Raw genomic sequence first — 27,660 nt, forward strand, 5'->3', positions numbered from 1 at the left:
ATTCTATTGTTTGTTTTAGAAATCTGTTGATTTCATTCAAACTCTGTTCTGTACATTCGAATTCGGTTGTTTTCATTCAAATTCCATTGTTTTCGTTCAAATTCCATTGTTTGTTCTCAAATTCTGTTGTTTTCATTCAAATTCTATTGTTTGTTTTAGAATTCTGTTGCTTTCATTCAAACTCTGTTCTGTACATTCTAATTACATTGTTTTCATTCAAATTCCGTTGTTTGTTTTCAAATTCCGTTGTTTTCATTCTAATTCTGTTGTTTTCATTCAAATGATTTTGTTTTCATTCTAATTCTACTCTTTTTATTCAAATTCTATTGTTTGTTTTAGAATTCTATTGCTTTCATTCAAACTCTGTTCTATACATTCTAATTCCGTTGTTTTTGTTCAAATTGTGTTGTTTTCATTCAAATTCCATTGTTTTCGTTCAAATTCCATTGTATGTTCTCAAATTCTGTTGTTTTCATTCAAATTCTATTGTTTGTTTTAGAATTCTGTTGCTTTCATTCAAACTCTGTTCTATACATTCGAATTCCGTTGTTTTCATTCAAATTCCGTTGTTTTCGTTCAAATTCTGTTGTTTTCATTCAAATGCTGTTGTTTTCATTCTAATTCTACTCTTTTTATTCAAATTCTATTGTTTGTTTTAGAAATCTGTTGATTTCATTCAAACTCTGTTCTGTACATTCGAATTCGGTTGTTTTCATTCAAATTCCATTGTTTTCGTTCAAATTCCATTGTTTGTTCTCAAATTCTGTTGTTTTCATTCAAATTCTATTGTTTGTTTTAGAATTCTGTTGCTTTCATTCAAACTCTGTTCTGTACATTCTAATTACATTGTTTTCATTCAAATTCCGTTGTTTGTTTTCAAATTCCGTTGTTTTCATTCTAATTCTGTTGTTTTCATTCAAATGATTTTGTTTTCATTCTAATTCTACTCTTTTTATTCAAATTCTATTGTTTGTTTTAGAATTCTATTGCTTTCATTCAAACTCTGTTCTATACATTCTAATTCCGTTGTTTTTGTTCAAATTGTGTTGTTTTCATTCAAATTCCATTGTTTTCGTTCAAATTCCATTGTATGTTCTCAAATTCTGTTGTTTTCATTCAAATTCTATTGTTTGTTTTAGAATTCTGTTGCTTTCATTCAAACTCTGTTCTGTACATTTTAATTACGTTGTTTTCATTCAAATTCCGTTGTTTTTATTCTAATTCTGTTGTTTGTTTTAAACTTCCGTTGTTTTCATTCAAATTCTGTTGTTTTCATTCAAATTCCGTTGTTTGTTTTCAAATTCTGTTGTTTTCATTCAAATTCCGTTGTTTGTTTTCAAATTCTGTTGTTTTCATGCAAATTCTTTGGTTTTTGATCAAATTCTGTTCTTTTAAACATGATGGTGACAAAGAGACAGTAGAAAAACATATACAATCATTACATTGTTTTGACTTTGTTAGAAATGTTAAACTGTTGTTTGGGGCTTTGTGTCCAGCAGTAGTGGCTGTGGTTGACATTATGAAGAGCAGAGGGAAGCTCACCAGCCCTGCCAGTTTAGTTCACTTCTTATATGGCACAGATCCACTTGCCTAACCCCATGTCTGGATGCCGCACTCTGAAAACAGGCAGGGACCCAATTCATTCACAGCCCATCCAACAGCACATCGACTGTGTGCGAAATATGTTTCGGCAGCTTAACAGCAGCAGACTCATCAATTGATCCAAATTTTGCCGTCCATTGATCTTGGCACACGGTGGGTCGAGATAATTACAGTGCATGTATGATAATGATATCATTAGCGGCCCGTGGTCAGTCTATTAGGACAAGGGAAATGCGAGTAAAAACAACCCAAACCATGCATAGAAACATTTGCGCTGCCAAATGCTGGGGAGAATGGTCCAAATCTGCTTTGCAAATGCCTCCCTGTCACTCTCCCGACTGCACCACAGTAACAGTAGCGTGGTAAAGAGGCGGGCGAGCCTTCTGGTGCTGCTGACTGGCATTCTGTGTGTTGATGAATGTGGTGGCCTGACGGCTCAATGTGCTTACCTAATTGGAGCAGCTCTGCTGTCACACCGAGTTTCTCCATGTCTCTCTTTCTCTCAGTCTCTCTCGTGTAGTAAGAGCAGCGTTCTACTTGGTTACACACCTGTGTTACCCAAAGGTTAATAGAGCTATCTCCCAATACAAACCAATCACCAGGTAATCAGTTTCATGCGCCTCCATAGGTGGCTAAGGGCATGCATGATGACCAGAGCAGCCATTTTGAATGAGGTTGTCAGGTTGCTGCAGGTTGCCAAGCAAGAAAAATGTATTGTACATATATTGTAAATATAGGCTTTATCCATGTTTTGTGTAGCTGTAAAGGGGAAAGGAGTATAGTGTGTTTGCTTTGGAAGCCCCTTCATATCACAGCACAATTGACGCCCACCTCGTTGTGTGTGGAAATAGGGAAGTTGCAGCTCAGGCTATCTTTGGTTTCTTCATGTTGTATGTGCTGCGTATGTTTCTAAATAGTGTTTTTTTATTTTGTGTGTGTGACAAGCATGTGGCAGAGGGCCAGAGACGCTGACATACTGAGGGGTGGACTAAAGTCATGAAAGCAAAGCGCTTCTTTTTGATGTCATCCTGCTTCCGAAGGGCCATAGTGGTCAGAGGGGATTTGAGTTTCAGCACAGGATTTTGGGATTTTCGTGTCAAAAAGGTCGCGTCAGGGTTGAATGAATTCAAGTGTGTGTGTGTGTGTGTGTGTGTGTGTGTGTGTGTGTGTGTGTGTGTGTGTGTGTGTGAGAGAGAGAGAGAGAGAGAGAGAGAGAGCAACAGAGAAAGAGAGAGCATGCATATTTAGCTTTTAAGACTGAGAAGAGGCACCGAAAGAAGAGAAATCCTGGCGCTATGGCCGTCCACATCAACCCATGGTGCTCACAAATAATAACCCTCAACTCAAAGAGCATGGAAGCGATCTTGTTCTCACATGAGCACACATAACAATATATAGGATTGGACGTTTCTAGGCCTCTTGAGCTTGTTTAGTTCTCTCTGCTTTGTTGTGGCTACTCAGAGAGGCTGGATGAACGGGCAGTTTTTTAAAGGAATGATGTTGCATGCCTTGTGCTATTCGAATACATCCTGTAGGCGGAGACATGAGCAGATTAAAATGGGGATGGGTTAGTCACAGACTGATTTTAGAGGCTTTTAAAAACCAGGCAGATAGATGAGCCCATGTGTGTATGTGCGCGCACACGCTTGATGCCCACATTGTCTGCACCGTGAAAATCCCAGAGTTACTGAAGAGATTGCAAAATCAATATGGGCTATTCATACATGAATCTAATCCTCAGATTTACTGCCATTTAATCTGTGTATGCAGGGGCTCTGATGCTCTCTAATGCTGTCAAACAGATGCCCCTGCTCAGCCTTCCAGGTTAGGCTACACCTGATGACACCATTGAGCCATGGAAGCAGGCACATTTCAGCTTTCCTCAGGTGGCAACTATTACATGAAGACTGGCATTGTAGCAGCATGTTACATAAAAGAAAATCATACCAAATGTTTAAAACAAACATGTTTGACCCCAAAATCTTCTTTGGCAAGTTTGATCTGGGAGCAAATATAAATATTACATGCTGGTCCGGGTGGTTATTGAGTGTGTTTTGCCTCCCCCTCCCCTCCAAATGTCAGACAACAGCATACCCAGCTTGCCGTTCGACAGTGCTTATACTGCCTTGAATAGAAATACTTTGTTTTTTGAATTTAAAAGAAATAACACCAGGTGTGCAGTGAATAATATCAAACAGACCATTTCATTTCATGCAAGCTGAATTTAGGAGGAGTATTACATCAGAGGCGAGGAAAGAAAGAGAACAAACAGAATAATTGTGCACGTGGGGTAAATATCTGGGGGTGTCGTCTTGTTTTGTTCTTAATTTGCCGTCGATACACGATTGGTTCGAAAGCCCAGCCACTCCCTTCCAGTAAAGCACAGAAGACAATGAACATGTGAAACAGTTACTGTTGTCTCTTATTATTCTAAACAATATTGACAAGTGTTCCTAAATGATCCTGAGGAGATTTGCATGTGTTTTGTGCTGAAAAAAATAATATGAGGGAAGCTACTGAGTCATATCACGTAAACACACCGAACACAGTTTCTGTAACGCACAAAGAAATAATTGCTATCTTTTAATTAGTCAATTGTAAAAAAAAAAAAAATTCATAAAATTAAGACGTGCACCTCAGCTAGTCAAATGAATTTTTTACCCCTCGTCTTGCAGGCACGTACGCGGGACGGACGTGCATCTGCACACACGCAGCCGCCTTTGCGGCATTAAAAAGCATACGTTGGCACGAATTTGGCTTGCGTGCGTGTGTGTGTGTGTGTGTGTGTTTTGTGCTTCTACGTGTTAAAGAGAGTAAATGCAGGGAATCTCTCAGTGTGCGGATGCTGAATGTGAAATGTCAATGTTATTGAACAGGTGCTGCGAGGCAGAGCTGTGATGTTTTTATTTCCAAGCTCTTGTAGAGCGAGGCAGAGTAGAGAGGGCTCATGGGATAATGGGGGAGGTTCAGGGGTGGGGGAGTGTGTGTGTGTGTGTGTGTGTGTGTGTGTGTGTGTGTGTGTTGCAGGCATAAGTGCTTAGATCTGTGTGCATCCAGAGTGGTTTGTTGGGGAAGAGGGAAATGAATACTGGCTTAGAACAAATGCTTACAATCTCCACATAGAAAATGTGAATGGTACTGCAAAGCACTTTGTAAATGCTGGTTTTAAAATGTGCGGTACAAAATAATTAGTGTCATTATTACCATGTTGTACAGCTTCATGGCTTTCGCTGGCAACATTCGCCGCATGTTCAACATGACGGCAAAGATGGCAGCCATCTTCACCTACACATACACCTCTACTGTCAATCTGCTATCACCTCGTTTGTTCCATTTTCACCTCATTCATACTTTTCCCCTGTTCTCTCTGTGTGTGTGTCTATCCTCCCCCACCCCCTTCCAGTTTTTCTCTTGCAGACTGTCGTTGTGTCAATACTTGTTGAAAGGAAGTGTGGCAGTGAGCTAGGAGGTGAATGCAGTCAAGGTTAGTCAACAATGCTTTGTGACACTCTAGCGTTGGCGAGTGCAGTGTTTTTTGCTCTGCTCTAACCCCCCCCCCCAAAAAAAATGTTCTGTTCCTACCCCACCCACTGGACCTTGATCATGTTCTCTCCCTGGCCTTTGTGCTGTCAGCCTGATACCTCTCCATCATCATCTTCATGCACTGACCTCCTCCTCCTCCTCCCTGTTTGCAGCCATTTTGACTCTTGCGTTCAGTGCTCCCGGAGAGAACGGCTCAAGCCTGTCAGCGCTGATTCATCCCTCAGTTGCTAGCTCACACCAATCAATTCTCGTGTTTGTGTTTTGATCCATTATTTGCTTTTTTTCCTCCCCTCTCCCTCTACCTGCTGTATAAGCAGGTCTCCTTTGTTTGCAGCTGCTTTTTTGCCAAACTTACACCTTCAAGCTGCCAGTCTGTCTGTCTTTCTTTTTTTAAAATTGCAGTTTCATCTTTGATTTCTTTCATTTGAATTCCAGAGAACGCATGTGAAAATGCAATTATTGTGTCAGTTTTTTGGATTCACTCTCGAGCTATTTAACAACCAAAAAAAAAGAAAGAAGAAGAAGAAGAGGTGCGAGATGTCCACAACAACGGTGGAGAATCCAGTCGTGATATGATGGAGGGAGCTGCAGTTCAAAGCCAGCTAGCAGGTTACTTAATGAGTTTGGTAATTGGCTTGCTGTGGCCTCCGCGCATCCCTACCCTCCTGCTGCTGATGTGTGCAGGAACAGAGAGAGCTACAGCTTGCACTCCCTCGCTCAAGCCATCTATATTTCCCCTCCATCCACCGCTCTGGTACAAGCTGACTCGTTGAACTAAAGCTGCACAAGCCCACCACTGTTTATTCCTCGCCGTTTGTTCCCCACTATAAAGAAACTTACAATTTTAGGCTTCCAGTTTGCTCAACATTGAATATCAACTGTCTTTCCAACTGGGTTAGCATCTCATATCCCTGTCATGTATTCACAAATGATTTGCAACATGTTATCTTCTGATTTTAGCACAAAAAGGACACTTTTTGTTCCCATCTCATCGCAATTGTACATCTCATTTAGCACTAGTCTGAAATCACAGGGATAATAGCTGGAAGAGGAAAATGCAGGATGACCTTCATGGTTGAGCAGTGATTGAGAGAGAGGTATAGGTTTTAGTCTTGGTTGCTTATTGCTTTGTTTGTACCGAAGATTTAATGCCTATAGGGGAACCGCATTAGTGAGGCTAAGCTAATATATATCCTTTCTAATGAGAAAGCTTCCCACCTTTCTAGCGATTCCCATTAATTTCCATTTTGTAGCTTTTAAAAAGAAATAAATAAATCCGCCGCACATTAGTAAATGTAGCCATCTCTTGTTGCAAGTCTGCTGCCAAGCGTTTTATCTACTCCCTCTGTGGAACAGTGGATTCTGAATGCTGTAGGGGTTGGAAGGCCAAAGCACAGCTAAGTGGCTCCTCTTGACCTCAGCACTGATCTCCAAACTGTCTGCTCTGACTGCACACAGACTGATTTTAACCGTTCGCTCCCACAAAAAACAGTCTAATCTCATAACACAGCCTCAACACCCTGACTGTGTGCTGTCTCTTTGAATAACACATCTTTTTCTCACCGCACCCAGTGCTGACATGCTGACCGTACATTTGCCTTTGAGATTACTTCTCTCTGCTATTATTCATGCCAAATGGAAAAAAGGAAAGCTGTGAAAAATTAACTTGAATGACTTTTAGATGCTTGTTACTCTGACTTATAATGGATGTGGTTATTCTAGTTACCGTTATGTATCCGTAAACTAGATGGCTGAATCATTAGCTTACACACTGAGAGAAGCCGAGTGTGACCAGAGGAGAATAATTGATTTCTGAATAAGCGTCGGCACTGGAGGGAAAAATACAGCATTAAAGGGCCATTGTGCCATATTGAGCATACACATGTCATGAATTAGCGTGTGGAGTAAATGTTTGGTTTTACTCATAATGAACGCTGGCTCACCTCCTCTCTCTCACACACTCACTCCAGGATCCTCCATAGAAGCAGCATGAAGCTGTACCTCTTGTCACTGTCCACAGGGTGGCAGTGTATGGAGGTGAGACTGCCATGTGCTCTGTGTGAAATGGAGCAGTCGCTGGCTACCTCAGACCACACAGTAATCACCCCCACCCCCCCATTTCTTGCTTTCACGACCACAGCGGACTTCATTTGCTCGTGCCGATCACGTTTAATCACAGCTCCACTCAGGAACAGGTTCTTCCGAGTCGAGCAGCAGACACATGTGCTGTTTGTTTATCTTGCCGTGTTTTTGTACACAAAAGGATTTGCCTGAAATGTAAACTTCCTCTTTTTTGCACCACAGCCTTGCCTTGCCTTGCCTGCCTGCACCCTTGTCCCTCTGTGGCCCTCTTGGAAATATAGTCTCATTCCTCAGAGTCTGTTCTCAGTGCAGCCACGGCAGGCTGAACTGCTCTTTTATTCAGATGAATGAGGCCCTGTTTTGCCTGGAGAATCAGACACAGACAGTCCATGTGAGAGCTCGAAGAATGTCTGTGGAAAATCAGGGACTGTAGCATCTGAGGTATTACACACGTGCGTTTGTTTGCGACTGCGTTGAATCTGCTCTATATTAGAATCAGATTTTACAGCCATGTAAAGACTTGAATGATCTGATTTTGTAATAGTTTCACACCCCGATTTACTCTTACCTTGGCCCTTTAAAAAAAATGTCTTCATTTCAGCAAGCTGTGATCTAATGGAAGCTGCGGAGCGCTCTTTGTGTGAATTCAGACAGGGCGCACTTCTATTAAAAGCTGTTTTTTTTTCTACTCACACATTTATCAAAGTCTGCAAATGAGCAATCAGTTAGTGCTGTATTTTTACAAAGAAAAATGCTGTGCTGTCTCCCACCACCATTTCATCAATTTATCTGCCAGGTGGCAGCTACCCCCATCTGGAGTAAGGTTTACTTACATTCATTTTTTAAATATGCAATACTTTAACCAAATGGCTGCTGCAAGCAAGTTTCACTCTCTTGAGTAGCTTGTGTAGCTTGGCAAAGAGATTAGACATATGTAGCCTACAAGTGTCTTGGTTTTCAGAGTGTTGCAAGGCTGCCAAATGTGACTGTGAATAGCTATGTAAACAAGATAGCTATGCAAGGCTAGACCTTGCTCTGATTGCCTAAAGTGAAATACCTTTCCTTGGCTTCTCTCACATTTTACAGCTGTGTTAATGACAGCAAATAAAGCCTACTAGGTAGCAGCTTAATTACTAGCTGCCTGTTTGGACTAAAACCAACAGACAACTTGATTTTTCAGTAAGTTGTGTCACCTTGATAAGGCAGTTTACTCAGAGCAATGCGTAACCTCCGTTTCCTTTGCAGTTTTTTTCCTCTAATGAAAACATCCTCTGTTGAGTGCTATTCTCCTCAGCTAAAGCAACAACCTCTAAAAATCTTGAGTCTTGCTATCCACAAGCGTATAGTTAACCATATTTAGTTGAGTAATTTCCTTGAGTTACTTTGTTGGGAGATTGAAAAGGATTGTTTTATTGCTTCCTCCCCTCTCTCAAACCGCTCCAGGCAAAGTCTGTGCTTTAATTAGTCGAGCAAGACCCTGTTTTCCCTTTGGATTCCCCCAACTTGTAAAGTGTTCTCTTCAGAATCTATGAAAGCTAAAAGGGGCAATGAATGATTTGAAGTCAGCCTTCTTTTGGGTTCGCCTGCCAGCTCAGAAAGGGGAGGGGCTTTCAGCACTCGCCTCAGTATGAGGAACAGTAACTTGAAGCAGCAGTCACACAGAGCCTTTGTTCTTTATGGATATAGTACGTGTGGTGGAGACAGTCACTGCTTTAAAGCCCCCATCTGGAAGAGCACTGTTCGAATATCTAATACAAGAATAAAGGCTCCTTTAGATAATACCTGCCTAAGAATGGTAAAATAGTTACAAAGATCAAGCTAGCACATCCATTTTGCCTCCTTTTATTATGTGCTGGGAGCGGGGGAAGTTAGCTTGTTACACAGTAGAGATTTAGTCATGTGTTAAAGTCGAGCCTCTGAAGCACACCCCCACCAGCACCAGCACCACCACAGCCTTACCCTCTTCCTGGTGTACAAGTATTGTTTTCTTCTCTAAATCCCTTTCCCCCCCCCCTCCTTCAACTCGTCTGCTCATCCCTGGTGAATGTATTAAATGAAGTTACTAGATATGAGTGCTTAAGAGGCCAAGGCCTCTGAGGCTTGCCAACTATCTCACAGGCTTGGCTCAGTCATCCATGTCACTTTTTTCTGTTGTTTCAGCTACTGGCTGACTTATTTGTGTTGCTGAGCACTTTCTCCCCCTCTTCTGTCTGTCTCTCTGTCTCCCCTGCTCTCCGTTTGCTGCCTGAGTGGCTTGTTTTTGTTTTGTTTTTTTCTTCTCCTCCAGCACAGAGAAATCAGGCTAAAGCAAACAGTTTGTGTCAGCCACAGCTTTTGTCAAGTATTCATTTTTAATGAGGGTAAGTGGCTACAGAGTCCTATAAACCATAAATGGAGTAGACAGACCGGGGAGGGGCATGTGGGTCTTTGATTCAGTGGCAGTCTTTTTGTTCAGTAACACTTGTACTAATTGTGTTTGATGTGGTTGAGGGAAAACGTATTTCAAAATGATAGCTTGTGTTTGGTTTAATGTGCTGTTTTGTGTGTGTGTGTGTGTGTGTGTGTGTGCGCGTGCGTGTGTCATCATCCACCTTTTCTGGTTTTCTTAACTTCTACTGAAATTCTTCTCCTCTGATATTCTTTATGAAGGGAGTGTTATAGGAAAGTGCCATTTTCCCCCCTTTTTAAAGCGGCTCTGTTAAATTTCATTGCCTCCAAATTCAAAAACAGAGACCAACCTGATTTTGCTCTGTCGGGATCGAAGGCGCTATAGCTGTAGAGAGGGGCGCTCGGGGAAAAGGTATTGTGATGGGCCGTTTGAATGCTGAACAGAATTGAATAGACACAGTCAGCTTCCCAGATACATGCTTAGGCCTGTAGAATGTGGAGTGCTTTGCTTGTAACTGCACCGGTTGTCTCCTTTCATTATCGGTTAATGGTGCCCAACTTGACAGAGCCATGTGATAAACAGAGGAGCTGTGAAATCCTGGAGGTGGAGTTCTCGTCCGCCTGATAATGGGATCTCATCTGCCGGGGAGGGGAGCCTGCCCGGGCCAGCCAATCCAGCTTTGCTTCGCACTGCCTTCAGAGTGGATTCGCTGCACTCGCCCTTCACTGCCGTCTTGGGCCCAACTTAAGCCTTGCGCTGTGCTGGGAATGGTGGCATTTTGAGTCACTAGACTGAAAAATCTTTTACGCTTTGATTTTGTGATAGAAACCGAGGGAGACGTGCGTTTCCATCTCCCCATCCATCCTTCTGGACCCTCTGAGTGTTTGTGCGTCTCGGGGAAAGGAGGGGAGACTGTGTGTAAATATCATAAACACTGATCCTGTGAAATGTATACATACTGTGATGAGGGAGGAGCTGTGGCTGCTCATGGTATTGGGTTTCTAAGTGGTGTGGGGGCGGGGGGTCAGGACAGTTGCCTCAGGAGCTGGAAAAGGTTTTTACCAGCACTCTGTTACACAGCAGAGCCCACCACCACACCGCTGCCATTGAAATGAAGACGACCAACGTGGTTTGTAGCACAATGAAGAGCCCCCTGCACACCACCCCTCAACTCAATTTCTATCAATCCTCACTGCCTGTCTCTCCTGCTGCCCATGTTTGTGCCAAAAAAACTAGCCCAATGCACTATTTGCTTTAGTTAATTGGATTTTTTTTTTTTTTTTACAGTGATCCAATATCATGTTTAAGACAATGAAAATGTGTCAAGCTACTCACTGGGTGAAATGAAAATTATCCTATTAATTTACAAGGTAACACAGTCCATCTTTGTGTCACTGCTCTTCCCAGGTGTGTTAGTGTGCCGTCAGGTTTTAATGGCAGCATTTAGATTTAAATAAAAAAAAAAGGGGGGGGGACTAAATAGTGTTGTGCGTTTTTTTTTGTTTTTTGTTTTTTTACCGTGAAATTCAACAAAATGAGCGCAGGGACCTTGGAAAAATGTACAGGTTTACCGTTAGAAAAATAAAAAATAAAAATAAAAAAGACCCCCCCCCCCCTGCAAAAAAACGAACTATGGCTAATGGACTAGTCACATTATCATCCCTGCTTGTTTCTGCCTTTTTAACGGGTGGGGTGACTAATTAATTCATTATCCAAAAATGCAAATGAGCTCCTACAAACCCGAGCGGCATCCACTCACGTCTCTCTGGTGTATATTCTGGAGGGGTGGGGAGGGGGTGCACGTACTAATGTTTTCAGATAGAAATCAGCGACCTGCACCGTAAGGATGGCGTTACATGTAGTTATTTATATATTTGTGTCACCGTTTAGAAAAGGAACGTGTCAGTGCCGCGTGGCGCGGGAAATGTGGGCTATTAAGCAATTATTTACAAAGGCAGCGCTACTGCACGCTCTCATTGTGTCGCTTTAGTGTTTCAGTCACATTCCCCATAAGCGTTGTCATTGATCGCTTGGTGATGATGATGATGATGATGATGATGAAGGTCGTGTCGGGCTACTTTGGCCGCCTTGCACCTCGCTTCCTGATGCGCGCGCACGCACACGCATCGGTGTCCCCACGGCGCTGGCATCAATCAGCAGCCCCCAATGGCGTCCCCCAACCACCCACCAACCCACCCCATCTTTGTCCATGACGATTATTTGAATCCAGTCCATGTTTTTGTTTCGCTCGGATTTTTTTTTCCGCCTTTTTTTTGAGTGTGGTCGGCGTAATTCTCCTTCACTAGTGTCTGGATAAAGAAAGACTAGGTCAGCCATGTGGATGCGTCTGTTGAACAGCTGAAGAGGGGGAGGAGGAGGGGAGGAAGAGAAGAGGAGGAAGGGGGGAGGTTTACAGACTCGGGGGGAGCGTGGAGTGTGTGCATAGGAGGAGAGAGAGAGAGAAAGGGGGAGAGAGCGTGCGCGTGGTGTGTGTGTGTGTGCGAAACGGAGAGAGAGAGAGAGAGCAAGATCGTGGTGTGTGTGCGTGTGTGTGTGTGTGGAAAAAGGAAGCGGAGCCTGTTAACGGCGAACTCGCTGGTTTCCTACCCCTCGAAACAAGCGCTATGTTACTTTGCTTGTGGACACTGTCATCGACAGCAACAACAACACGGCCAAAGGGAATAGGAGCAGTTTCGAGGGGGGACTCGCTAGCGCTGTAGTGCCTTTGATCGGGCTCATTCCGGACGTGAGCAGCCTATCAGTAAAGTGAAACCGTCTTTTGTTGAAGCAAGTGCTCGCCTGAGTCCCTCCGTGCGGGTGGCGTTTTCTTCTTTCAGTGGGGGGATACAAAAAAAGAAGAAGAAAAAGTGTCCGTGTTCGCCTCGTTTTTGTCCCGGGTCTTGGATTAAGTCCAGCTGGCTTGCCTTTTTAAGTTCGGTGGGTCATCCTGGGCAAGGATCGCGTTTTGAACTTGTTTGCAGCAGTCTGTGGGACTCCCAAAGAATCAGCAGACTGGCGGGTGAGTAGTTGAATACAAAAAAAAAAAAAAGATTGTAGGAGAGTTGTGGTTGGAGGGGGGGGGCAGACTGGGAGCTGTGTGTGTGTATGTGTGTGATAAAGACACTGGATTTGGGCACTAGCAAGGCGAAAAGCCGGGTGGCACACGCACAGTTTGAGTCTGAAATGCCCTTATTTTTGTTTATACCCAGAGGAGGAAGTGTGACCCCCACTCAACTGTTTTTGAGCTGCAAAGTTGTATCTCCTGTGGACTGTAGCAGACCCCCACAACACAACCTCCGTGACCCTGCGGGCACTCTAACAGTAGTTTCAGCAGCTAATGGGTTTTTTTTTTAAGTGTGAAAAATGAAGTAAACAGAAACTGGGCTTGCAATGCAGTTTTTGCTGCCAGGGAAGGAAACATCAGACATGTGGAAGTTCCTCGTGCTCAAGCATTTTAGCAATCAATTAACTTTGAGGAACAACTAAAAAAAAAAAGAAAGACCAAAAACAAAAGTTGCATTTTTACAGGAGAAATGTCAAAATGAGTCTCAGTGAGTTGGTCGTACATACATTCTGACTAGTGGGATTTCCCCTAGTGTAACATTATAGGCTCGACTGTTGGATTTTCACTCTTTGTCATGTCATAAATTGGTAATCCAGCTGTAATAATGGAGGCTAAGTGGAGCGTTTTGTTTTTTTAAAAGATGGGGGAGTTTACTGTCTGTGAGAACGGCCTTGCCAGTTGCAAACTATGGAAGGACCCACCAAATTAACTTGATTCCCCCCCCCCTTCAGCACCCCAGAGGCTGTGAACTCTGGCTGGAGCACATGCAGCTCTCACTGTGGGGGTGGAGGTGGGGGAGGCTCTGGGGTTGAAAAGAGCAAGAGGGGGGGGGGGGGGTGGCTGGTGGGATGTGTGTGTGTGTGTTTGTGTGTATGTTCAGGAGGTGGCAGCTTAGGATTTTAAAGCAGACTACAGTTATTTGTCTGAAAGGCAGCTTATCCACTGTTTTCGAGTTATGGCAGAGGGAGGGGGGGGGGGGGGGTGGTTACTTAAACCGCTGTAAATTGGTCGTAGTAAGTCTGGGTGTCAGAGGCTGAATCCACTGGGTACTTGGGCACATAAGCACAAACACAGATTCAAATCAAGGAGGGGTGGGGGGGAGTGAAGCGGTGATTGCCTTCATTCTGCGCTGTGTAAAAACAGTCCCTTCCTGGAATCCTTCTGCTGGATTTTTGCGCTGAACTACCACATAAACTCAGAGTTGCATTGCTAATTGCGAGGAGTTAATCTCTACCACACCAAGCTTCCTGTGCCTGTTTTTTCTTTTTGGTCACCTTGGTAGCTAGGAAGTGACCTCTACCTTAATGATTCAGATGCGATTAATTTGCTTGAGTGGGACGACAGCGTATTTGTGATTAATGTATGGCACAACTGCTTTAAAAAATCATGTGAGTGAGAATATGGGGCACTGAATCAGGCACAAGGTGCAGGTGTGGTTAAAAATTTAACAGCGTGTCTTGTTCCTAGTGTTCCTTTAACTTGTAAATCTCAGCTTGCCAGTCTGTTAGTTTCCCGTGTTTGACTCGATTTGTGATTTTGATCATTTGATTTTGTTTATGACCGGTCCTACTGCCACTCTGTTGATGATTTTGAGTTGATTTCACTACTTTTAAGCTTAACTGCACCACTAAAACAGGCCAGAAATATTATCCTGAGCTTTTTTAAAAACATAAACCAATGCCATTCATTAAGATGGCCCACCATATGTATTATTTTATTATTTCAGCAGGGTTGGGTTTAGTCCTTTATGCCACTAATGGGCCCATTTCTAACTTATATACGTCTGCGTACCATGCAATCACAGTCTCAGCCTGCACTCTCATGTGGGAAAACTTGCATAGTTGGCCTTTGTGAACACATTTTAAAGCGGCGTCCTCTTCACTTCCCCAGAGGTTAGGATATCCATTTAGTTTCACTACTTGTGGACGGAGCGAAAGAGGAAGTGGTCAGACCTCTTAATGGAGTTGTACACAGGAGCCTGAGTTGTTCTGCAGTGTGGGATTTGTATGGAAAGAGAGCGCCGAGCATTTCACAGCACTCAGGCTGTTATCAGATGAGAGTATAGCAACCTAAATCTTAATTATGTACACACCGCCTTACTGCTGTCGGTATCATTTCAATCTTGTCTATTTGCAGTGCTTTATACTAGTGTTTGTGGGAAATGAAATCTGATGTGGAATTTGATCCGAGTCCGCAGACTGTGTTGTTTGATTCATGTAAACCAGGGGAAGCAGGTAGCGGCGTGAGTCACCGCCGCCGCCACCCCCACTACCCCACCGCACTTTACAAACACAAGTCCTCACTGCTGACAAGGTACAGAGAGCTAGTAAACATTCAGCTCACATACGGGCGCGTGTATGAGTGTCACCTCTGAGGAATCTGAGGGGCGATATCCAGATCAAAGAGGCTGTTTCTGACCATGCAGAGAGAGAGATGCTTCATAGAGTGAGGCTGTAACGGCTGTCTGGTTGCTCAGAGGCGGCTGAATGTTTGACAGGGCATTGGAAAAATGTTATTTAATCTGCTCGCATGATGGCCCTCAGTGGGATTGCACCACGCTGTGTCCCTGCCCCCTTTTTTTTTCTCCCTCTTCGGTGTCAGGATGATGGCAGTTGCTGGCTGCTAGAATTTAAAAAAAGAAAGGGAAAAAAAACCACACACTTTTGAGGTTGCTGTATGTTGTTTTTTAGCATTATGATGTAACGCATGAAGAATTAGAGAAAGGCGAGTTGTAATTGATGCAGTGTTGGCGGGCCTATCATTTTCTCTCTAATGAGAAAGTCTGCTGGGGTCTTGATATGTTTTCCATTCGGGTAATAGCCTGAATGACTCAACTGTATTCCTTTGTAATTACAAAGAAAACGATTCAGTTGTTATTATAATAGGTTGCATGAATGAAAACACATGTGGCCTTTGACTCCCTGAAAAACAAACTGTTGTGAGATGCTTATCGCTTAAACATAGGTAAATTACATCTCCGTTTTTTTCTGAATGTGGGCTCAACTGTGTATATCTTAGGCCACATTAAAGGCATTTCTTGCAGTTACTCTCCCACTTTTGACCTCGACAATACAGAACAGCAAGCACAGGCTTGTTAAAGAAAAGCCAGGTGGAAAATCAATGAAAGTCCTAGCTTTTCCTACCATTTCCACCACCCCCACTGCACAGAAGCAGACTGGAGGTTTTGAGGAGCGATGATAAATCTCTCCAGGACTTGTGGAGTTTTTTAGACAGGTTTCATTTCTAAATGGATCGAGCTTGCTTCACCACTTCGCAACCTATTGTCCTTGCAGATAGCGGTGTACTGGTGACTCATTAGAATACATTAGCCGCGGATTGACACAGTGCACATGAAACAGTGGTACTGGAACTGCTAAGGAGGCAGTACCCTCTGGTGGGTGACTACTGAAATGGAGAGCAAATAAGGACTGGAGAGGTGCTTTGATTGTTCATAGAAAATTCCTTTTAATTTGTTGTGTGCACAGAGGAAAAGCCGATATCTTTAATTAACAAAAACCTCAGGAGCCAGCGATGAGTGAGAAATTGGGATAATTGAAAATAGGCCCTATCTCCTTTCCTTCCACCCTCCCTCCTCCAGCTCTATGTCTGTACATCCTTAAAGCAGCTGAGCCCATCAGAGGGCACTTTTCGCACATGTTAAGTGGGGGGACATCTGGCCTTGTTAATTCAGTGCATGGCCATAAAGTGGAATGGCGGTCCCCACAGGGCTGCCTGCTCTGAACACAGTCAGATGGAGCCTGTGCGTCCTCTCTATTTCCCTCGTCCTCCCTGTTGACTGTCCCTTTGACACCAGCTCGGACACTACCACAAGAACATCTCCGCAATCTTGATATGAGCTTTAATCACCGCTGATGTCTGAAGGAGATAAAGCGACAGCCGCACAAATCTTTGCATGACAGAATACTAAATTACAGCACGCCTGGGCTTTATTGACCAATCCCTGTTCTTATTTACTTCAGAACGTAATACCGTGTAACATTGTTTTAGGCACCTACCCCCAGATAGCTACTCTATATTTATTTTTTAGATGAGATGTTTTGCATTAGTAGCATGTATTCATAAAATCCATGTGCTATTGCCACCTGATGTCCCCGCATCCTCTGGATTAGTAGCAGCTAATCAAATGACACCAGTGGGGATGCGTTAATGCTGTGCATTCATATCCTATTTTAGTGAGTAAACATTAAATGTGTTTAAATGTATCACGGCTTTATTTATGCATAAATCTGCTATTAAGTCTGAATTATACATTAGCCAATGAATAATGCATCAGTGCCATTCCTTAATGATTACTTGCCAGGCAGCGAATGGTAATATTTGCTGATAAATTTGCCCATTGATCTTGCTCGTGTTTAACCAAGCTTGTAGAGATGATGTTTACTCCATTTTATGTTGAGGATGCAATCAAAAGGAGGCTAATTTATGTGTGTGTGTTGCTGTCTTTTTCTAAGGAGATGTCTTTTAAAAATGACAAGAGAGCCCTAAGAAGTTTACGTAAAATGTACACAGTCTTAATTCTCTGAGCACTAAATGTTCGTTTATTCTTGTTTCCTCTCACATCTGAGTACGGTGTGTTTGCATACTGTTCAGGGTTACTCTGAGGATGTCTTGTTTATTCTTAAACCTCCACAGATCAATGTCCAATTCCGTCTTTTGTCTTTGTTGGCTTGTAGCCATTACATGATGCTCCGTTCTTGTTTTAAGTACGAGTCTATATGTTTGTTGCACTGGTAATTCAGTCCGTACTTGGTAGTGGTTCTCTATTGATACCGTGTCTTTTTATTGGCGCTGGTCTTAACAGCCGCACTGAGCCAGATTATTGGCACATTATCCTCATAATGCTCCGAGTCTAGCATTGCCTAAGCCTTCAAGCCTTGCAGCACAGGCTGTTACTGTGCAGATATATTGCTTGTCCACACAATGAGAAAATATTGACTTGTTGTCACTCACTCATTTGATTAGTTGTGTGGGTGATTCTGCTTTTCATTTGTCACCGTGGCAACGTAAAGGGGGGGGGGGCGCACAGCAACAGACTCTTTTCTTTTTTCCTGTCCTGTAAATGAAGCGCTGGAGCATTGCAGACTATCACATCTGGAAAAACTCTGAGCAGGAATGAATGTCTTTATCACTCACAGTGTATCATTGGCACTTGTCAGCTCAGCTAATATCCACAAAAAGCCCAACATTTGACAGCTTTTCTCAGAGCCGAGTGTGCAGCTGTGTGGGAGTGATGTACTCCAGAAATCTCACTTTGATTTTGCAGCTCAGCCGAAGGAGAATTATCTGTATATTCGCGGCGTTGGCGAGTAACTTAATTTTCTTTTGTCTGTAAAAGGAGCCAGCTTTATGCAGGCGGCTGTTGTGTGCGTGTGTATAAGCCAGGTCATAACAGGAACACCTTACATTTAATCCAACAGGATTCATCAGTGGCCTTGTTCTTACAAAAATAATGAGCTAGACAGTGAGGGCTGCCCCAGGCTGCGTGTAAGGAGATGATCTCCCTGAACCAGCAAATCATTCTCTCTTTTTTTAAAAGACAGGCTAATGACTATTCTTGATGTCTGTCAGTGATTTAAGTTAACTAGCGTTAATTCACAGAAAGATCTAATGGGCACGATTGTCGGGCTGAGTCGAGGCAGCCAGTGAGAGGCTTTTGCTTGGGCGGGGGTAGTGTAATTGTTTTTGCTGGCCACGATTCTCTCTGGAAGGGATGACTGCACAACTCAGATATGTAAACAAGAAGAAACTGAAAGGCAATATGCTGATACCTTGTCTGTTTTCTCTTGATCAACCTAGCTTTTGAAATGAAATTTCTAAGCTCTACCCAAACGCTCATAGGATTCCGCTTGGCAGTAATGGTTGTTTCACAAACCTGCATCTGCTCAACTGAGCATTTCAAACATGTAAATCGCATGTGGAAAATGGAGATCTGGAGGAAATCATTAACTGTGACAGTGCACAATAAAACAAAGAGAGGCCGAGTTAAAGACAGCAGATGCTCAAAGGGTTCGATTCTGCTTATTGGAGCATGACACTTTTAGTGCGGCAGAGAATCTCATTGCGTTTGTCAGAGACAATGATACTTGTCTTGCCAGTGCCCTGCCAGTCATCTGTTCTCCAGAGGCTTTCACTGTATTCATTAAATGCTTATGCTTTTATCCAAACTCGCATTTCTTCGTATGCTCACACCTGCTGTCATTTTTGCTCACAAAATCAGGCTGCTTGTTTTCCAGCAGAAGACAGCTTGTAATGTTTATCAGACTGTAGATGCGTAGACTTCGACTAAATCTGTCCTGAACATCCATGTTTTTAGGCTTCCAAACTTTGTTAGGGAAGGGGGAGTGGGGATTGGGCGTTAAGTGTTGCTCTGCCTGATATTGTAATCACAGCCAAATTATGCACAGTAAGAATAATGACTGTGCTGTGATTTTTAATATATGTGTAAAGTGATCACATAAAGAAAAGTCTCAGCTTGTATACTCAAGCTCTTATACATGTCTGCATCTTAAAAACAAAAGCAGAGAATATCCAAATCCAAAAATTGGAAACAATGCAAGCCCAATAAATACATTGTTGAATACACCGCTACAGCCATAACATTTTGAAAAGGCAAACTGAGCATTTTTTGAGCATGTGGGATTTTAATTGTTCTACTTTATTTTTAAAATTTCTATGTAAAGCTACTTGAATTCTTTCCCCTATAAATATGACTTTTGCCAACATCCCCTGTACTCTTAATAAGGCTGATTTTTACATTTCAGTATATGTCAGTAAAGACATGGTTTGATCATTGTTAGACTAGTTTCCGGGTTTTTCCAAGTGTACCTGCATAGGCAGAGACCACGCTCACCAGCTTTTAATGCACACCCAGTCATTTGTTCTGTAAGCAAACCAGAAATCGACAGAAACCAGAAAAGACAGAAACTGCTTCAAGCGCTTCGAGGGTTACTGTTAGCTGACTTTTAAGCGTAAAGCCAACTAACAGTAACCCTAAAGAGTTAAATGGCATCTATTGTTTGAAGTAATGCGACAGTGCAGTCAGTTACATTTTAAAATGAAAATTTCTGACATTTAAATGGGAACTAATTTTCAGTCTTCAGTCTAGTCTTAAATGAAAATTACCCAGCAGCCCACTGCACTCGTGGTGTCACAGCTTCACGATCTAGTATAAAGAGGGAATAGACAAACAACTCATTATAGCAGAGCATGTATACCGCTTTAGCTAACGTCATTAAGGACTTCTTCTTGAAACAAGGAATTCACGCAACACAGCCACTGGGATGGTGCAGTATTATTGGGAAACTACAGGCTACTGCAGACTAACAGGTTTTATGTATTTATCCAGGTGATTTAAGTGGGTATGTGCTTATTGTGGTTGCTGTTAAAAGTTAACACCCAAGGGTCATCCCACTTTGCAGTTACTTGAAAATAAAGTAAATTTAACAAGCTCATCGGTTTTTGTATGTGGGTGTACTGGAGATGATTAGCTACCTTTATCTTATAAAGGGGGAAAAAATAGATTCATGTAATAACACAAACCAGATTTTTTTCATTGTTAATATCACTGATTTGGCTCTCCTACGTTTATCTCTTGAGTGCATGTTTTATAAATAGCAAAGCAGTGGAATGCTGCCTTGATAAAGTCTGATAAAGTTGAACTTAAGACCCATCAGGAAACAGTCCAGTTTGCAAACACACAGCTTTTTGGGGTTAGTGTTTGTGTCAGCACAGGGGCAAGACTGGACATCTGTCTCCCAGTGATCTATAACGCCCACAATCCCTCCCACAGACCGTCGGCTTTGCCACTCGGGCCCTACACCGGTTGCTGTAGTATGCCCAGCCACCCACAACAGTGGCTGATCTCGCAAGTATAACAAACAGCAGGCTAACAAAGAGGATAGAAAGCAATAGGACACACAGCAACAGAAGACCTTAAGAGCCCCATGCCATCATAACTCCACTTCAAAATGGAGGCCTTTGTTCTGAGATTGTTAGAGAGGACATCATAGCAAGGTAGCAGCACATCTTTTCATCCTCAAACACACACTCACTCCCACTCACTCACAGCCTGCTGTCGGTGAAGGAGATCCTCTTCCTGATAGGGCTTCAGAGAAAGGTATTCCTCTGGGACTGTTGTTGAGGGATTTCTACAATTCTGCCGTGCACTGATTAAAGGAACACTTGTAGATAATCCTTTTAAAAATAGGTCTTTGTTGTGGCAGTGGAGGAGTGAGTGAGAGTGCGAGGGGCAGAAAAAAAGGCCTAGATTTGGATTTTTAAATGGTTATATCACCTTGGTATCTGCCACTCTGCTAAGATAAATATTTAATGACAGGGTGGCTGAAATAGAGCTGTTACAGACTGCTGGTGAGAAATTGAGCTTCTATTTAGAGCCCATACTGTTCCATAAAGTCATGCCATTGGTAGACAGCCCAAGGTTATTAGTGTGGTATGAGAGTAGTGTGTGTTTGTGGTGCGCCTGTGGGCTGATGAAGAGTTCTCACTCTTTTCTTGCTGCAGTGATATGAAGGAGAGAAATGCACTCGGTCTGCTATTGAACATTCACTCATGAATCCTTGATGGATTACATGTGTGTGTGCACGTGTGTGAGAAACGTCATTGTTGTGGCAGCAGCGCCGCAATCTTTAATGCACAACAGGAACGCTGTCCAGGTGCACCACACTTGAACTACTTCCAAAACAGAAACAGCTGCATGTTTTGCCCTTTACTGCCTCAGATTTGCTCTGTTTCATTTCACATGATCTCTGCCCTGTGGGTTCTTGTTCGATGTCATTCACGTCATGCAAAATTGATTGCAAAGGTTTGCATCGGTGCCGAATGCAATGAAGTTATTGCAGTGTAAAGACAGATTTCCCAGCATCGATTCTCCTGACTTTACACTTTAAATCTCTTGTGAAAAAGAACCTTTCAATTGACATCAGTCTTGGCTTTAGAGGTTTGGCCAGGATTATGAAGTGAAGCCTCTATTAGGACTTGAATGTTACTGCACAGCTCATTTAAACACTGATCTACGCTCTGCTTGATTCATCCTGTTTACTCATTACGTGATAGCTGTGGTGAAAGCAATTACTTTGAGCTTTCAAGTACCTTGCTTTTGGTCACACTGCGGCTCTTATTCATTTCACTGGCGTTCCCAAGGCCCCGAGGCTTCCAATCAGCCCAGTGAGTGGCGTGCACTAACATCTTGCCTCTCTACGTAGGAAATAGGTGGGTAAACACAGCAGAGTCCTTGAAGCACTTCCCATTGCTGCTATTGGATTACCAGCTGCCTTTCCGGGCCTCATATGCACAGATGAGCGCCAAGATCAATGGAGCTCTTAGTGCGGCGCTAATTCGATCAGGACTGGCTTTGCCACTGCTGATCAGAGATTTTTTTTTAACTTAAAACAAAAACGTAATCAAGTCGAGCCCATGTCCGATAGCCCCATATTTTCAGCTCCTCCAACTCCCGTAGACATCAATCAGGAGGCGTTTCATATTCATTATTGAATTGTGGGGTTGGCTTGCTGAGAGAGAGGTGTAGAGATGGAAGCAGTGAACTGCTGTGTAAAGCGATCCGGCCGGTTTTCGCTGAGTGTAGCAGGAATACTGCCTTTTCTCCAACAGAGCAACTGGGATCATAAATAAGCTAAGAGCATGTTTTTAGAGGGATGAGGCATCTCCCGCGTTGACAGTGAGCAGAGAGAAAGGGTTGAAGGGCATATTGACCCTCTTGTTGTGGAAAGCAAAAAGCAGACTCTTACTTGCCTCCCCTCCCTCCTCCCCACCCTGTTCCCCATTAATTATTGTTTGATGCTAACAAAGGAGGGAGGGGGGCACGTTATGAAACATAATTATTCATTGCAGCATTTCCCCTCGACGAGCCTTATTCCCCCCTCCCCTCGTGCTCAGTGAAGAAGCTGCCAGGGCTGTCAATTGAGTACAGCAGGCAAAGATGTCCCCTCAGCCTTTTAAGGAGGGGACAGCAGGGAGCAGGGTGAAGGACGCTATTTGCCCCAGTGATATATGAGGAGAGACAGCAATATATGTAAGGAGCTGCTGAAAGAAAGATAGAAGGTCAAGGCACATTACACTCCAACCATTAAACTGTCTGAGCACATAGTCTGACCCGAACTGCAAATACAGTTGCTCGGGAGCAGCAGCAGCAATTTTTTGTTTATATATCTACGTGGTGCGTGTCAATGGCCTACACATTTCAGATTGACACGTGTGTATACACACAGATGAATGCAGCACTGTAGTGAAAATGCTCTCAGTGGCTTTTTATAAGCTCGCAGATGCAGTGGGAAGCTATTTTAACAAGCGTGTAGCTGCACAAACCTGCCCTCCCTAGATTTTCACCAAAGCGACGGCAATGGCAGACGTGTTTAAGACCGTTTTCCTATGCATGAACAGAGCATATGCTGTATTTAAACAGAATGCAAGCATGGGATTAGGTAACAATTGTGTCTCATAGCACTGGGGTAATTTAGTGCAGTGCACATTATTATTTCTTCCCCTGGTATTATTTTATTGAATATTAAGAAGGCAAGCTGTTCTTAAATTTTATGCTCTTGGCACAGGCAGGTAGTGTTTTTAATGTCATCAATGGCCCGGCGACAAGAGGAGAAGTCTGCAAGGCTGCCATGGTCAAAGCCTAACATTAACATTCCTGGAATATTTGAGGATTATTCGCATCAACTCACACACACACAGCCAGCTCTGTTCACCTTTGGTTTAGAGGAAAGAAAGGGGAAAAAAATAGCGGGACCATAGCCTGCCTGAGATTTCTGGTGTTGGCTGGTATTTTTAATGCGTCATCGTTGTTGCACTGTGGAGGATGCCATGCGTAATCCAATGTATTGCAATTGTTATGTATTGGGATGTGGGGCTGAAAAATATTCAGCTTGTGTTGGCTGGAGGCATAGCACACTATCAGTTGGGGATCAAGTCTTCATTTCACACATGAACAGGCAGAGTTAATCTCTGGATCACTACTGTACACCGACTAATGCCTAGCTTCTATTCTTAAATTTTCCCAGAGGCCCATTGTTCCAGGCCCCTGCTGTTAATAATCTTGGAAAATAGTTGCCTTCTGTAGCTGATGCCTTAATTTAGGGGAAGACCTGAGCATTTGCTTGTGTTCCAAGTAGTAAACCATGCAGGTCTGACTCCTCCATGCTCTTTAAAATTAATTGTGTGTATTTGTAGGCTACCTGTGTGTGGCAGGGTGCACTAAAATGCCACTACTGCAAGAGGCCCAGTCGCAGCCACTGCATGTTTTATGAGCTGTCCTCAGAGGATATGAGAGCTCTGAGCTCAGATCCTACTTGTTCCAGCACTGTTTTCATCACTCCTAGCCACTTTCCCCCCCCCTCCCCCCCACTCATGCCTTTTTTTTCTCCTTTTTTTTTGGATGAGGGAGACTCATCCAAAAGAAGGCAATGTTAACAACACTGCCCCATCTGTGGGTTTAGTTTAAAAAAGTGTGGTTAGCTCTGTGGAGGCTTCACAGATTCATCATTCATATTATTCTCATGCACAGTACAGAGGGTGCTTTCCCCTCCGCCTAAGATCACTGGCTTGCATGACTGAGATGGTGGATGACAAGGTTGAATGCCACACTGAATATTGTACCCCCCGTCGACTGCTTTCTAAATCTTTTTCTTAAACAAACACATTTCTAACCTAGGAAGCCTTCCTGACGGTGCGTATTTGCAGCGCTTATACGTCGACTGGCTGCATGAGTTATGGCTTTGGCTCCGAGGAAGCTCAAATTAGCATGTAGGATGCAAACAAAAGCGAGTTCTATTTTTAAAGAGATGAATGCTGCGTTTTATTTGGTTTGTAATGGCAATCAGTCAAGTGTTGGTGTTGCGGCGGCAGTTGGTGGTTGGAGGAGAGGTGTTTGCATATAAAATAATAGCCCTGCCTAATTAGAGGTAATACCATCCTGTGGTATCTCGAGGTGGAGGTGTTTTTTTTGGCTCCGATCATTATAAGACACTGAAAGGAAGGATTGTCCTCCACTACCCCACCCCCCATCCTCAGCCATCTGCTCCAGGATGGAGCAGTTTGCCACCACACAGCTAAATAATTTAGGCGGAAAAATGGTTTTGTGTACTGACCTAATGGCTTTGTTTTGGGGAGCTATTCTTTAAGACATCCTTCAGTGCCCCCCCTTTGGCCTGTGCTGTCAGTTTGAAACCTCAGAGCTGTCTTATCTGTCACTCTTATCTATTTATGTTAGTTTTTCCTCAGTGTTGGCACGTCACTCTGTGTGGCATAATGATTAGAGTAGCTGGAGGATGTAGGGCAGCCGTATGAATACATTTCCTCCCCTCTCACGCTCATTTAGACTACCAGTTGGAGTTGAACTGATGGATAGGATCGTTAAGCTGATGGGCAGATTTCGGGAGGAAGAGTGGGGATATTTGATTCCTGAATATCAGAGGAAGTGCTACATGATTGAGTGCACAAATATTAAAATTTTGAGAGTCCTTTCAGCAGTTCACAGAATCTCTGTTTATTTATTTATTTCGTTTTTTGCTTTCCCAGTAATTCTTTTTACTGTATACATCTGTTTGATAAACTCATGTAACTCATTTTCCCCTCTGCTAGAGCTCTGTTCTGTTTTACAGAGATAAATGTTTGAAGAAACACACATTTTCCACTACAAACATTCTGAAATGTGTCCCTAGTGTGTATTTATACCTTGCTGACCCCATCTTTACCTTTGGGCATAATTTCTATTAGGGCACACCCCCCCCCCCCCCAAATTTGTGGGTCCTTCACCTGAGGTAAGAGGCAGTAGAAATGTTTTTGAATGTGGCATTTTTATTCACAGTAAGAAAGCTGCTCGCACGACAGTAGAGAAACTCAATTAGGAGCCACGTTCACCCGAGCGCTTTCTGCTGCCACATACCTCACATTCCCCTCCTCGTGTTATCACTGACACATTGGGAGAGTCTTTTACAGTCCCGCTCACGATTACATTTCTCAAGAGCGCTTCATTTAAAAGAAATTGGAAGGGTTACACCGGACAACCTTGGCATTTCCCTCAGGAGCCGTGTCAGAGCATGATGCTTCATGAAGCAGTCAGCTCCAGCCAGACAAACGTGTCTGACTGAGAGGTACTATGTCTTCAAGTAGCCGGTATAAGGCTGCAAAATGAAGCCCCCGCTCACAGACCCTGCAGATAATGGACATCTCGGATTGTGGAGCGGCCCCCTCTGAGCTATTTGGAGCCCTCACGGAGAGCTCACAAACAGGGACTAGAGGGGGATTTAGCCTTCTTTTAGAGATGGAGTAGAGGCTTAGACCCTGTGGAGCACACAGTACGATTCTTATGTCTGTGGTTGAAAGTGCCTTTGAGTTGTTGGACAGAAAATGTACTTTATTGGTATTTTGCCTTTGAAAGCTATTGTTAGCCCAGAGAGATCTTGAAAATTGTCTTGGAATGCCTAAAAAGATTAAACGAGTTTATTGAACACATCGTCATTGTGCATGAGAATCATTTCTTGTGCAGCAGTGCTTTGCTTCTCAAGAGTGTCTCCAGGCAGGTTTTAAATGTTGATGTTGGAAAGCCCCAAGCTGTCTATCTCTCTCTGTTTTATTTTTTTAGCATGGCTTTTACCTACTAAACTAACCCCGGATGCCGTCTAAAAATAGAGGCTTTGTGAGCGCAGCTTTAGCGGGGGGGGGGGGGGGGGAGGAAAAAAAGATGTGGTTACTCATCAGTGAATTGAAAAACAAGTAGAGCAGACAAGTGTCTTTGCCCTGCCAATGTGAACTAAAACAGAGAGGGCCTCAGAGAATACAGCAAGCCATGATTGCACCAGGTAAGACAAAGCAGGCAGGGTGCAGAGTCCACAGTGAATCCCTTATGAAGCGGCCTGCCCCTCGCCTCCAGCTGAGCCTTTCATTGTGATGTTGTTTCTAGGGGGGCTTGGATGGCAGTTTAGATTAGATCGCACTCAGTAATGGATTGGAGCTGATGAAAACCTGCTGCAGCCCAACATCGCCATGGCTAGGATCCCTGCACTATTCAGGATCTGGCTGCTTTATTTGGATCAATTTGAGTTACCCTCATTGTTAATAACCCTGTGTATATTCATGCTAACATTGTTCTCCTCTAATCTGTATTCATGCGAGTATTTCATTCAATCCCTTCGCAAAGCCGGCCCTTAATCCTTGCCAATCACATTTTGCTACTTCATAATTCTCCAATTGAATATGCCATGAATGACTTTTCAGTCCCTCTCCCAAAACTGACTCTATTACTATGTTGGTATTATTGTTCATAGATTCTTTTTCTCTCTCCGTTTTTTACATTTAAATGTAGAAATTCATGTTTTCTCCATTTACTTTATATGGAAGACAATCAATTACTTAAATTTAGTAGGATTTAAAAAAAAGAAATCCTACAGCTGTATATGCCGTATAGGAGCTCAAGAAGAACATGCTAATTTACTTGTTTTGTTGGGGTTTTTTTCCCTTTAAACAGGTTCTGATTAAAACTACAGTGATGAGCATGGATTTGGGTAATGTGGGTTTGTTGGGAATGAATAAAACATGGCTTTTTAACAAAAAAAAAAGGCTGTTCAAGGAGACCAAGAACTGGGGGGGAAAGCTATGTTTAGTAACAGAAACCTGCTGTGTGGCCATTGTGGGGATGATGTGTTAATCGAGCCACAAACTGTGTGGTTTTTCAGGCCAGAGGTCTCATTTAAACAGGCACGGAAAAGAGTAATGTATTTGAGCGGGGCGCCTCTGGCTCCTAGCCCTTGACTCCATTGCAGTAATGTAAATGGTGGATTAGGTGCCGTTAGCTGGGACCCCCCACCCGCCCCTCCCAAACTCTACCACTGCCCCCCCTCCTTCTCTTTTCCATTAAGACAGCTGGTATCTTTCAAAGGGTCCTGGCCCAGTGATTGATGTGTAATAGCTCCAAACCTCA

General features: G+C 43.2%; 1 protein-coding gene across 5 annotated transcripts in view; it reads left to right on the forward strand.

Annotated features, from left to right (window-relative positions):
* rerea (arginine-glutamic acid dipeptide (RE) repeats a) overlaps window positions 1-27,660 on the forward strand; it is a 133,528-nt gene that overhangs the window by 30,587 nt on the left and 75,281 nt on the right. For 3 of the 5 annotated variants that reach the window (XM_085260635.1, XM_085260630.1, XM_085260633.1), the window contains exon 2: window positions 5,006-5,086. The exons of 1 other annotated variant lie outside the window; for it this stretch is intronic. The gene's annotated coding sequence lies outside the window, so the exon portion shown is untranslated. Of the gene's footprint in view, window positions 1-5,005; window positions 5,087-11,816; window positions 12,636-27,660 lie in introns of those variants that run through there. One more of the 5 variants, XM_085260631.1, reaches the window with a different exon arrangement.

Source organism: Mchenga conophoros, linkage group LG20 (assembly GCF_057382185.1).
Source record: "Mchenga conophoros isolate Kocher_MC1m ecotype Shallow Benthic linkage group LG20, M_conophoros_male_GT1.1, whole genome shotgun sequence".
Lineage (NCBI taxonomy): Eukaryota > Metazoa > Chordata > Actinopteri > Cichliformes > Cichlidae > Mchenga > Mchenga conophoros.